Below are 14,311 nucleotides of genomic sequence, written 5' to 3'. Positions count from 1 at the left end.
TTAGGGTTGCTATATAATGAAAATCATAGGAAACACAATCTCGATTGACAACCAGGAGAGTGCACAAGCAGAGCTATGCTAAACAGAGAAGGAAATGCATCACAAAATCAATGCTCCCCTACCTAGAGATCCCCCCAAAGTGTACCCTAGAACCATCCCCAGATTCATATAATACAAGGAAGGAAAAAATGTAAAATCCGAGAGAGAAATATTTCTAGATATATTCTTGAGAAACCCCTTTGTCCAATATTAGCATTCTGGAGAAACCCCTTTGTCCAATATTAGCATCCCTTCCATTTGTATCAAATCATATTTAGTCGTGATAACTTTCTATCAAGGAGAGGTGGTTTACTTTTAGACAAAAATTCCAAAGAACCAAGGCCCCCTACAACACTACTCCTACAACCAACCTCCCAACTCACAAGATGATCCCTCCTCTCTGCAAACCCTGACCAAAAGAAGTTCCTCATAAACCTTTCTAACCTCACTGCTATGCTAACGATTAAAAATACACATAACACACAGAAGAATATGGGGAGAGAAATCTGGATCAGTGTTTGAAAAGGCTCAATCGAGGCTCACCTCAAAGTAAGGCATACCAAAAACATGAGGCTTAATCTAAAATACCAAATTCCAAAAAGGTTAACCCATTACATGCTGAGGCTTACACATTTTTACAAAAATTACACCTTTTGCACCTTTTTCATTGAGGCTTATGCATTTTGGGTGCATGATTCTCAAGTTAGAAATGGTTAGAAAATTTTAACTACATGTTTGTATAAAAGTAATGTCATGATTGAGTTTATTTCTAAAACTCTTGAACCTGAACCTTTCCAAAATATATGAGAGTTGTATCTTACATCATGAAATTATTTGTTGTCATGATTTATGTCATGTATTCAAGTTAGCAATTTTTAAATGGCCAACTAGTTTTTTGCAAAGTACATCTAGTTTAATATTTTTTAAATTATATTTGCGATTTTCTTAATTTTTTCTTTATTTTAAATATATATAATATAACAACAACAACAAAATCAAGTCTCAAGTCCCACTAGGTGGGGTCGGCTATATGAATCCTTTTCCGCCAATTTATGTGATCATGTACCATTTCTTTTGACAAATTCAGGGATATTAAATCGTTACTCACTATCTCCTCCCAAGTTATTTTAGATCTACTCCTACCCTTTCTACTGCCTCCCAAAGAAACTGACCCACTCTTCCTCACTAGTGCACTTGAGGCCTACGTTGCAAGTTTCCATGTCATTTGAGTCGTCTCTCCCTTAACTTATCTTCTATAGGAGCAACAGCTAACTTACCGCAAATATGTTCATTCCTTAATTAATCTTTCAATGTTATACCACTCATCCATCTAAGTATTCTTATCTCAGCAACTTTTACTTTTTGGATATTATGTTTCTTCGTCGCCCAACATTCCGATCCATATAGCATAGCTGGTCTTATAGCTATCCTATAAAACTTCCCTTTCAATTTTAAGGGTATTTGAAGGAAGAAACAATTGAATATTTTCTTCATTGATTTGTTCATATGTACATCCCAATATATATAATACGATTACCTATTCTAAACAAGGAAACAATTTCCTTACTAAATAATATCAAATCCCCCATATCAACCTACTTCCCTAATTTGTATATTATTTACAATGATACTCTAGATTGGGATTTTAACACTCCCCCTCAAGTTGGATCATAAATATTAATCATCTCCAACTTGCTAATAAGATCATCAAAGGTCTGTCGTCCCAACCCTTTAGTGAAAATATCTGCAGTTTGTTCCTTGGTTGGTACATAAGTCATACATATAATTCCTTCTTCAATTTTCTCTTTTATGAAGTGTCTGTCTACTTCCACATGTTTAGTCCTGTCATGTTGAACTGGATTGAGAGAGATGCTGATAGCTGTCTTGTTGTCACTGTAAAGTTTGATAGGAAAGTTCACTGGGACATGTAATTCCTCCAAGAGTTTTCGTAACCACAACCCTTCACATATCCCTTGAACGACTGCCCTGAATTCAGCTACAGCACTACTACGAGCCACCACATTCTGCTTTTTACTTCTCCAAGTTACTAGATTTCCCCAGACGAATGTACAATAACCTGTGATGGATCTTCTATCTTCCACTGATCCTGCCCAATCTGCATTTGTAAAGATCTCTACTTCCTTGCTTTCACATTTCTTAAAGAAGAGTCTTCTTCCCAGGGATACCTTGAGATATCTAAGGATCTTGTATACAGCATCTAAGTGAACTTCTCTTGGTGAATGCATGTGTTGACTTACTACACTGACTGCAAATGCAACATCTGGTCTACTATGTGATAGGTAGATTAGCTTGCCAACCAATCTCTGATACCTCTCCTTTTCTACTGGTTTTCCATAGTCTTCAACCCTCTTTACTGTTTCCATCGGGGTTTCATTGGGTTTGCATCCCAGCATGCCGGTTTCAACTAGGAGATTAGTAACATACTTTCTCTGAGAAACACTAATTCCCTTTTTCGTTTTTGCCACTTCCATGCCCAAAAAATACTGCATCTGTCCCAAGTCTTTAACTTCAAATTTAGCAGTCTTTAACTTCAAATTCAGCAGTCAAGACTTTCTTCAATCTCTCCATTTCTACAGCATCATCACCAGTAAGGATTATATCATCAACATACACTATTAGAATTGTTCTCTTACCTCCTTCCGACTGTTGGAAGAACAGTGTATGGTCTGATTACCCTTGTTGATAACCTTGATTCTTTAGTATCTTTGCGAATCCGTCGAACCACGCTCTAAGAGATTGTTTGAGGCCATATAAGGATTTCTTGAGTTTACACACTTTGTTTTCTTCACCTATTTCACTAAATCCTGGTGGTATAGTCATGTATACTTCCTCTTCTAATTCTCCATTTAAGAAAGCATTTTTAATATCAAGTTGTTGCAGTGACCAATCTAAATTGGCTGTCAAGGACAAGAGAACTCGAACTGTATTTAAGTTTGCCACTGGTGCAAATGTTTCAGTATAGTTGATGCCATAAGTCTGAGTAAAACCTTTTGCAACAAGTCTGGCTTTATATCTTTCAACTATTCCATCAGATTTATACTTCACTGTGAAGACCCATTTACAACCCACTGGCTTCTTCCCTTTCGGTAAATTTGTCAACTTTCAAGTTTCATTTTTTTCTAGGGCTCGCATTTCTTCCATGACCGCCTCTCTCCATTTCGGTATTTCTAGAGCTTCCTGAATGATCTTTGGAATTTGCATCCTGTCAAGATTAGAGACAAACGCACAATATCCTGTAGACAAACTTTTATAAGACATGTATTTAGACCAAGGGTATTGGGCACATGACCTGGTTTGTTTTTTGATTGCAATAGGTAAATTGAGATCATCAGGTGCAGGATTATCAGAGGAAGACTCAATTACCAAATCAGGATTGGGCATGGGCACATGGTTATTCAGATCCATCACTGGTTCCAACGCTCTTGGTGCCTCAGGTATGAGATTCTCTCTATCCTTTGTTTTCGGCTTTCTTGAGTAAACCAGTATGTCTGCATTGTTTTGCTCTCCTGTATCTCCCCCTGAGGGTAAGTGTTCTGTTGTGTTTGGCGAGTCAGGAAGTAATTCAGTGGAAGGCTCGATAGATGGAATAGATGGGTTAGAGAATGGAGTAACCGGAGAGAATGACGCAGATTCTGTAGCAAAGAGGTCAAAGAACCGATCTTCACTCCATTTCTCCCCCTGAAGAGAGGGCTTTGAGAAATAAGGAGTGGTTTCAAAGAAAGTGACATCAATACTAACGAACAGTCGTTTTGAGACCGGATCATAGCATTTGTAGCCTTTCTGGGTAGGCGAATAACCAAGGAAGACACATTTAACAGCACGAGGATCCAATTTATCACGATGGTGTGCATGAACATGAACAAACGCAGTATAACCAAAGATTTTCAGTAGGAGACTAGAGGGGAGTTGAGAGGTAGGAAAATGTTCCTGGAATTTCTGAAGAGGGGAGACAAATGAAAGTACTCGACTCGGCATTCGATTAATGAGATGTGTGGCCATTAAGATGGCATCGCCCCAAAAACAATGTTTCATGTCGGTAGTAAACATTAATGCCCAAGCTACTTCAAGTATATATCTATTTTTTCGTTCAGCAACCCCATTTTGTTGAGGGGTATCCACACAAGAACTTTGATGGACAATCCCATTATCTTGAAGATAAGCTCTCAGGATAGTATTAAAATATTCCGTACCATTATCAGTACGTAAAATCTGAATATGAGTTTGGAACTGTGTATGAATCATGGAATGGAAATTGATGAAAATGGAGCGGACTTCAGTTTTGTCTTTCAGTAAGTAGTCCCAACAAAGACGAGTATGGTTATCAATAAAGGTAACAAACCATTTTATATTGGTGCGATTGAGGGAACGTGAGGGACCCCATACATCACTGTGAAACATAGTAAATGGGCGAGATGGTTTGTATATGGATGATGGGAAAGAAGTACGACGATGTTTGGCAAACTCACACACTTCACATTGAAATTCAGAAGCCATTTTATTGGAACAAATAGATGGAAACAAATGTGTTAAATATTGAAAACTGGGATGACCCATCCTTGAATGCCATAACAACAGTTCACTATTTCTAGAAGTAGATGCAGAATCACAAATTGCAGTATTACATAGTTCACTCAAACTTGCCTCCTCAAAGTAGTAGAGTCCCTCATACGCTTTAGCAGTGCCAATCGTCTTCCCCGATGATAGGTCCTGAAAAACACAATGAGAGGAAACAAATTTAGCAGAACAATTTGAGTCTTTGGTTAACTGACTGATGGCTAACAGGTTACAAGACAATTCGGGAACATGTAGGACAGATTGTAAAGTTAAAGAATCAGATATGCGAATACTTCCTTTTCCAGCAACTGGTGAGAGAGAGCCATTTGCAATTTTTACTCTCAAATTCCTGGCATATGGAGAATAGGATGAAAAATATTGATAAGACCCACTCATATGATCGGATGCACCCGAATCAATTATCCATGGAGATTTGTAACAAGATGTAGAAGTTAACGCTGACAAATAATTACCTCAGTGAGCTAGGGAACTAGAGGAAGACTGACCCGATGTTTGAATGGACGAAATCATCTTATATAACTGATCCAATTGTTCAGGACTGAATGCACTACCGGGAGCGGTATTGGGTTGTCTCCTTGTAATCTTTCAGTTGATTGGTCGGTGCTGGCTTGGTACCCACGATTTTTTTGGTATTGTCTCGGCTTCCAATCTGCCGGTTTTCCATGAATCTCCCAGCAGGTATTTTTTAAATGACCTGTTTTGCGGCAATGTTCACACCACAATTTACCTTTTTGTGGTCGTTGACTAGGTCCACCTGGACCTTTTGATACTAGCGCTGAAATATCCGGCCCAGGGTGTCCAGCGTGCCCATCTAATTTTTGGGCAGACACGGGTACAGTGAGGTCCAGCCCAGCAGATTCATTTTGAGGCCTCAACATCACACGCCTCCTGTTTTCCTCCCTCCGGACTTCTGCGAAGACTTCTCGGGTCAAAGGAAGAGGTCGCCAGCCAAGAATCCTTCCCCTCACGTCGTCAAGCTCTCGATTCAGGCCGGCAAGGAACTCGAAGACCCTCTCGTTTTCAAGCCTCCTTCGGTATCTTGTGCTGTCGCCGGAGCACTCCCAGTCCTCGTCGGTGCTCAAATTGAGCACCTACCAGAGATGAGTCATCTCCATGAAATACTCGGTGACACCTCTCTCCCCTTGTCTCATCTGCCACAATCGTGTCTTAATTTCGAAGATCTGTGAGTAGCTTTCAACGTCGGAGTATGTCTCACATACGGCTTCCCAGACTTCCTTCGCTGTTGGCATGAACAAGTAAACCTTTCCGATTGATGGCTGCATCGAATTGACGAGCCAAGCTGTGACCATGGAGTTTTCGGATTTCCTTCTTTGCAAGGCTGCAGCGTCAGTAGGGTCTGGCTTCCTCCTTTCGCCGGTAAGGTAACCCAGCTTCCCTTTTCCCTCAATCACCAATTTCATGGATTGAGCCCATTCACGAAAGTTTTTTCCGTTTAATTTTTCCAATGAGAGTGGAAAGGCTGTGTTGTCCAGCCCATTCAAACCCCCAATGGATGTGGCCTCTGAGTCACCGTTGATAATTGCAGACGAGGTAGAACCTCTGCTGTTGGTGGTGCTGTTAGCCATCGTTTAGCTAGGGTTGAGAAAACCTAGCTTCGATACCATGAAAGAAGAAACAATTGAATATTTTCTTCATTGATTTGTTCATATGTACATCCCAATATATATAATACGATTACCTATTCTAAACAAGGAAACAATTTCCTTCCTGAATAATATCAAATCCCCCATATCAACCTACTTCCCTAATTTGTATATTATTTACAATAATACTCGGGATTGGGATTTTAACAGTACTCTACGATAACAGAGCACACTTGAAGCACTTCTCCATTTTACCCAACCTGCTTTAACTCTATGCATTACATCATCTTCAATTTCTCCTTCAACTTGCATAATAGATCCAAGGTATCGAAATCTACAAGTGTTATTTATTTCTTCACCATCAAGTTTAACTTTGTCTCCAATATCCCTCCTATCATTACTAAAATTACATTTCATATATTCTGTCTTATTTCTACTTATCCTAAAGCCTCTAAATTCCAAAGTTTCTCTACATAACTCTAACTCAGCCTCTACTCTGTTCCTAATTTCATCAATAAATACAATATCATCTGCAAACAACATACACCATGGAACCTCCTTTAGAACACTCTGAGTCAATTGGTCCATCACTAAAGCAAAAAGATAAGAACTCAAAGAAGATCCTTGATGTACACCTATGGTGATTGGAAATTCTCTAGTTTCTCCATCTATAATCCTTACACTAGTCATTACTCCATCGTATATATCCTTAATGACATCAGTATGCCTACTACAAGCACCCTTTTTTTCTAAAACCCACCATAGAACTTTCCTAGGTATCCTATCATATGCTTTCTCAAGGTCAATAAATATCATATGCAAATCCCTCTTCTTTTCCCTAAACTTTTCCATTAATCTTCTTAAAAGATATATAGCTTCTGTGGTAGATCTCCTAGGCATAAAACCAAATTGATTTTCTGAGACCTTCATTTATAACCTTAATCTTTGTTCAACTAACTTTTCCCATAATTTCATCGTATGACTCACAAGTTTAATTCCACAATAGTTATTACAATTTTGAATATCTCCTTTATTTTTGTATATAGGTATTAAAGTATTTTTCCTCTATTCATCTGACATTTTCTTAATTTTTATAATTGTATTAAATAAATTAGTTAACCATATAATTCCGTTATCATCTAAGCATTTCCAAACTTCAATAGGGATGTTATCTAGTCCCATAACTTTCCCATTTTTCATTTTTTTAGTGCAAACTTAACTTCGTTAACTTTAATTTTGTGAATAAATCTCATATTTTTAATCTTTTCCTCATTTGACAGTTCTAAGTTTAAGTCTTCTATTTGGTTTTCATTAAACAACTGACTAAAGTAACTTCGTCCGTAACCAAGACAATATCATCCTCATTTTTTATACATTTTACATTTCCTAATTCCTTACTCTTCCTTTCTCTAACTTTAGCAAGTTTAAATATATCTCTTTCCTCTTCTTTTGTATCTAATCTATCATACAAACTATTAATTGATCTGTATTTAGCTTCATTAATGGCCTTTTTTTGCATCTTTTCTTGCCTCCTTATACTTTTCAAAGTTATCCCTGTTTCTACATTTTTGCCACGTTTTATACCAAATTCTTTTTGTTTTTATGGCTTTTTGTACCTCTTTATCCTACCACCAACTTTCTTTGCTATTTGAGAATCTTTCCCTTGATTCACCTAAAATATCTTTTGTTATCTTTTGAATAGAGCTAGCTGATCTACTCCAAAGAGTATTTGTATCTCTATAGTTCAATCCTCATCTTTGATCATTTTATCTTTAAATTTTATTATATTTTCTCCTTTTAGGTTCCACCACCTAGTTCTCTTACACCGGTTTATTTTATCCTTTTTCTTCAATTTTTTAATAAATATATCTAACACTAAGACTCTATGTTGTGTGGTTAGGTTTTCACCTGGAATAACAAATATATATAATATATTTAACATATTTTTATCTTTAAAAAAAATCTCAAAAGGCTTTTGCCTCAACGCCTTAAGGCTTACGCCTCGTCTCTTAAGGGTTAAACCACCTCGCCTTACGCCTTTGCCTTTTAAAACATTGATTTGGATTAAAGTGATATCATCACCCCCAAGAAAAAGGAATATGCTTGAATAGTCTAGATGCTTAAGATACCTTTGGTATACTCTGTAAAGAGCAAGGATTCTCACCTAAAGTAACACCTAAGTCAGTCAAAGTCCATTGCAAAATATCACAGCCAATAAGAGTTGCAAAACTAGAAATTGCGTCAAGAAAAATGTTAATAGTTGCTAAATCACATTTACCCAAATTATGCTTAACCCTATCACTCACTTAAAAACATGTAGGATGTTAAGAATATTAAAAAATAAAATAAAATAAAAAGGCTTGTCAAACACAAAAAAGGTTTTCTCAGAAGAATGCAAATGCAAAATCACATCATTCCCCACACATTGGCCCTGAACCCCACAAATGGCCCTATCAATCATCATACTCAAAACATCAGCAAAGAGAATAAAGAGAAAAGAAGACAAGGGATTCCATTGCCTTCTCCCCCTAGAAGCTGTAAACAAAGTCTCGGGTGCTCTATTAGTAGTAACAACAACTGGAAAAGAGCAAACTGAAAAACAACCCCTAGTCCATCTTGAAATCAATCAAAAACTCTACCTGTATAAACTCTATCCAATGCGGCAAATACATTCTGTCGCAAGCCTACTCAAAATCTAACTCAAAAAACTAAACTTTTCTTCTTCCTCCTCTTTACATATCCAACCTCATTAGGTACAAGAATAGCATCCAAAAGAAAAGGGAATAATCTACCCAGGCTCAATTGTATTAGCATTCATACCCAACTCAATTTACCCTTTTGGACTTTTCTCACTAATAGCCAACAAATTAAATACCAAAAGAAAAGTGCGTAACTTACCTTGAAAATTTTCTGCAGCTGTGATAAAGCAAGGACGTCTTCAGAACCCAAGTTTTGACCACCGAACAGTGGTCACACCAACAAGCTACCCTGCTGACCAAAAATTTTCCAGCAGGTCCGAATTGATGAGCTGTTATCAGCGCAAGTACATCCCCACAACGCTGCAGATTATCCTCCTTCGCTCCCTCCGTCCCTCCCTCAGATCAACAATAAATGAAAATCAGAAAAAGCCGCCGAGAGGCTCTGTCATGTCGACGCTGATGGGTGTTCTACCGACTCGAGCAGCCGGCGCTCATGGCATCACAGAGGCAGCAGCAATCACAGGTGTTCCCCACCCCTCAGGCCGTGGGTTCTCAGTCGAGCCGCTCCATCTGCTTCAGAAAACCCTCAAAACGGGAAGAAGAAGAAGCCGGGAAGAAACATTTCGATCTGTTCAGCGCAGTGGCATCCTTGTGCATGAAAACATTGAAATATCTAAGAATCTGACTAAAAAGCCCTTCACTCAATTGAGGTCATCCCCCAACATAATCTTTGTGTCACAATACCTGTCAATGAGTAGCCACCAATCAAAGTTGAAGGAAATGGCACCATACAATAGAATAACATCTCTTAGAAGACAATGCCTAGTACTATAGTCGACGAATAATAAGGGTGGACATCAAGCCTCCGGGCTAAGAGGAACATGTAATCGCATTTTCAAATAGATTATCCATAGGGTTTCGAATCTCACATGAAAGCCCAAGACATCTTTTGAGGATGTCAAAAGCGGCTTTCCTTAATGTGCTCACTTAGTATGCAATAGGATATTAGGAGAGATAGGTTATTGGCCTAATATTCCCCCAAAAGTAATGTCTTTGAAGCATTCCTATTCACATATGAGTAACCAACAAGATCTAATGATCATGTGTCTTAACTCGTGAATGCCATTATAAGTATTATTTGAATCAACCACAATGTCATACTAACATACTAAAACCATCCTTATGACATCTGCATAGTTGAATCCATGTTAACCAAAGTTCCTTCCAAGTCAAAATCATGCACCGAAATCATGTGTCATGAACGCAAGACTCTAAAATAGTGGCATCTTCCTCCACTCCAATTCATCAATGTCATTCTTGATTAACATGCAAATCAGTCTAATTAGACATCCAATAATACTACCAAAACCCAAGTAAGATGTTTTTTATCAACATGTTCCAAAGGGCTCACCTATCAACACGTTCCAAAGACTCTAAAATAGTGGCATTGTAATGCCCTGACCCGCCACGTGGGGCCCCGAGTGCTACTTAAGTGACGTATGTGTTCTTGATACCATATTCAATATAAATACAACGAAAATAAGTGATACATTCTCCAAACACATTACTAGAGTTCTAATTACTATTATACATAAATGTCTCCAAATATCCATATTACAACTCATAATACTGTACAAAAAGAAAACTCAGATCATACACACTGCATAATAAGCTTTATGACTAGCTCAGCCCCTCTAGCCCTACTAAACACGATCTCTGGTGTTTCCTGAAAAGATTAGTTGTATATTGGGGTGAGACACTTCTCAGTAAGGAAGACTAAGTTAAAATTAGTGTGTGGTCAGCATGAATTTTAGTGTATGCAGAAAATAACCAATTTTCCATTTAACCGAAAATAGTATGTAAATATATATTCATTATACACCGTTAAAATAAAATGCCCATTTTTCCTCCTACAGTATAAACTAGTTCGATAAATATTTAACATCATTTATATAAATCAACAGATATGCATAAAAGACACTCTCTGTGACTAACATCATTTACTTCCCCCATGGTACGAGTTATGCAACCCAAAGGCTGGACTAAGCTTTGGTGATCAGCCCAAAACAAAGTCAAAATATCCCTCTACAAATTCATCTGCAGGCATCCATAGCCAAGCTGCAAGCCCGATGCCCTTACTTCATCCTCACGCAGGCTATCGGCTGAGACCACCCTACACTTCTATCCAGAATAGTGTGGGCGCACATGGTCTAATAATCAATCACTAGCAACGGTATCGTGCTCATAAAACAACTGGTCCCCAGGGTTCCTAAAGCATATCATGCAAATTAAGTAATTAAAAGTTGTAGTTTAAATCATTTCGTTTCAAACTGCCATTAAATAAAAACTCGACCCCCAGCCATCAAATAAACTCGGCTCACAATCATCAAATAAAACCTGACCCATGACCATCATATAAAACCCAGCTCACGGCCGTCATATCAAATCTCTGTATTATTCACAAACAATTCTAGTATGTTTCACCAATAGTTCCAATATATTTCACAATCATTTCCAAATTCGGTTACACGATAAACCATATAAATTTATTCACCTGCCACATAATTTCAATATTCAAACACGATCCAAGAGACAACTAAGAAAACATTGTATTTTTAGTTCATGAGAAAAATCAGATTTTCCATCGTTCATATTTTTGAAAATATCGTACCATATATCCTAAATTTGTAAAATCCCTGTTGAACGGTTGGTTTTTAAAAATAATCTTTGAACTCATAAATAAATATACAACAGTTTAATTAGATTATATTTAATAAAAATCCGGACTTAAATTAATCCCCTTACATGTTTACTGAGAGGAAATTTCTACAACGCTCCTATAGCCCATTCTACAGCGATACGGGCTCCAAAACCCTCAAAACACATTTTCCCCATCTTAATCAACTCAAATCCCAGATTGGCAACTATTAAACATCCCTAAGCCCATACACCCCTTTTAAATAATTATATACTAGACAAACAACTCATTTCTATCCTTACCTCAACTTTGGGGTGATGCCTGGAAAGACCTCGTTCAAAAATCCTCTCTACTAGACTTGTAAAGAAACTCCCCTAAATCCTCGTGGTAACTTCCGATCGTCGATTTGGGTAACGAACGACGAGATATCGTAGAGAGAGAGTGAGGGGCACTATTTTAGAGAGAGAGAGAGAGAGAGAGAGAGAGAGAGAGATTTTGATTCCTTAATGAAGAAGTAACTTAAAAATCAATTTATAGGTTGTTGACCCAGTCACATTCATTGATGAAATGGAGCCTTCGTCGACGAATTACAGAAGTACGTTCGTCGACGAAAGAAGAGGTTCGTCAATGAACCCTAAGCCTGAAATTTCTGTTGTTTGGGATCTCTTCGTCGACGAACCACAGAAGGGCATTCGTCAACGAAAATAGATGATTCATCGACGAAGCCTACTGCTTTGCCCTTTTTAAATTCTCTTTCTTTTTTTCTTATTTATTTCCTTTATTTTCTAGGTTCAGGTTTCTACGGGCATCTTCCTCCACTCCAATTCATCAATGTCGTTGTTAAATAACCTGCAAATCAGTCTAATCTGACATCCAATAATACTCCTAAAACCCAAGTAAAAGTTTTCATCAACACATTCCAAAGGGCTCATCACTACTGGGGTGATTCTTCGAACCATCTCAATAGGATGACAAACTTGAAATGAGAAAATATGAAATTGGGTTGAAATCTGAGTCAAAATATATCAATGGAGTCGCCACTAATCTACTACTTATCATAGGTAAAGTTAGAACAACTATTTATTTATTATCGATTGATTTAGTCAAGTAAGCATACCTAAGGTCTTATCAATAGTCATTTTCTAACCAAACAAATCTTAACTCAACTAAAAAAATTAAAATTCAAGACAAAAAAATAAATAAAGAAAGATAAAATTTTCCATTATGTGATTGACCAGCCACTTATGGGCAATCGGTTAGTCCTTTCTTCTCCCTGTTTTCTTGTGTGTAGAAACCCAAACTCGAAAAATAAAAGGAAATAAATAAGAAAAGAAGAAGAAAAAATTAAAAGGGTAGAGCAGCAGGACTCGTTGACGAATCCCCTATTTTCATCAATGATTTCCCTTTTGTTACTCATCGACGAAATTCAAGCATCATCGACAAAGAAATCCCAGAGACGGTAAATATTAGGCTTAAGGTTCGTCAACGAACCCCTCTTTCATCGACGAATGTGCTTCTGCAACTCGTCGACGAATGCAACTTCTCGTTGACGAGCGTGGCCTAGTCAATGGCTTATAAAATTAGCTAGAAGAATATATTTTTAGAAAATAAAACATCCTCTCTCTCTCTCTCTCTCTCTCTCTCTCTCTCTCTCTCTCTAACCCATGAATTCTCATCCTTTCTCTCTTTGATTTCTCGCCATTCATAGCCCGAATCGACGATTGGAAGTCACCACGATAATCTAGGATTGTTTCTCTACAAGTCTAGTAGAGCAGATTTTTGAACTAGACTTTCCAGACACCACTCCAAAACTGGGGTAAAAAGGTATTTTAGGGTTTAATTGTTAATTTGGAGTATATGGGGCCTAGGAAATGTTAAATGAGAAATATTATGTGGGTTGAGTTGATTAATTTGGGGAAAATGTAATTTCGGGGTTTTGAGTTTCAAACGCCTAGGGCGTGAATTTAGGATTTTCAGTAGGTTTCCTAGTAAGCCAGGTAAGGAGATTATATTATGTTAGTTGTTTTTAAATTATGAACCGATTAAATTGCAATGTAGGTTTACACAAATGGTATATGTATTTTTTTGAACGAATCGGGTATATAAAAAGGGTGGTTTTGACTGTTTTATGTTTTTGGGGAAATTAGGGTGAATGATTTGAACATCTCCTATTTTCTATAAAATAAGTAGTTTGAATTAAATAAAACCCTAGAGATGCTCAGACCTTGTTTTCAGCAATTTGTATGTTTCCTTGTCAGTTTATTTATTTATGGTTATTAGATGAAAATTGTGTGGTATAAGAACAGTTTTCAAATGGTATATCTGGGTAGAATGTTTTACTGATACTATACAGTATAATATAACGGTTGGGGGCCAAGTTTTAATATAATGGCTGGGGGCCGATTTTGATATAATGGCTGGGGGCCAGGTTTTATTGAATGTCAGGTTTTATATGAAATGAGATATAATATAATTTTTACTGTGAATTACCATATATGATTCTAGAGCCTTGTGGATATGAAATGTGATATTATAAGCATGGTACCGCAGCTATATGTGGGCAGTGAGTGCAATCACACGAGCATGAAGTTTGATATAAGATAGTCGATTGGAGACTTGGGCTGCAGTACTACTCCAAGGTTTTTGCCGGGGGGCCTCATCCGAGGTAGTTCCGG

The 14,311-nt window shown here is 37.5% G+C and overlaps 1 protein-coding gene across 8 annotated transcripts in view; it reads right to left on the bottom strand.

Moving 5' to 3' along the window:
- LOC131143797 (methyl-CpG-binding domain protein 4-like protein) overlaps positions 1 to 9,752 on the bottom strand; it is a 29,695-nt gene extending 19,943 nt beyond the window's left edge. For 4 of the 8 annotated variants that reach the window (XM_058092146.1, XM_058092147.1, XM_058092148.1 and 1 more), the window contains exon 1: positions 9,138 to 9,642. The gene's annotated coding sequence lies outside the window, so the exon portion shown is untranslated. Of the gene's footprint in view, positions 1 to 9,137 lie in introns of all 8 variants that reach the window. The other 4 variants (XM_058092145.1, XM_058092152.1, XM_058092149.1 and 1 more) reach the window with 4 other exon arrangements.
- Positions 9,753 to 14,311: the final 4,559 nt, after the last annotated feature.

The sequence above is a fragment of the Malania oleifera genome, chromosome 12, assembly GCF_029873635.1.
Source record: "Malania oleifera isolate guangnan ecotype guangnan chromosome 12, ASM2987363v1, whole genome shotgun sequence".
NCBI classification, from domain to species: domain Eukaryota; kingdom Viridiplantae; phylum Streptophyta; class Magnoliopsida; order Santalales; family Ximeniaceae; genus Malania; species Malania oleifera.
Note: the sequence above shows the minus strand (reverse complement) of the source record. Positions and strands in the feature narration are given on the sequence as shown.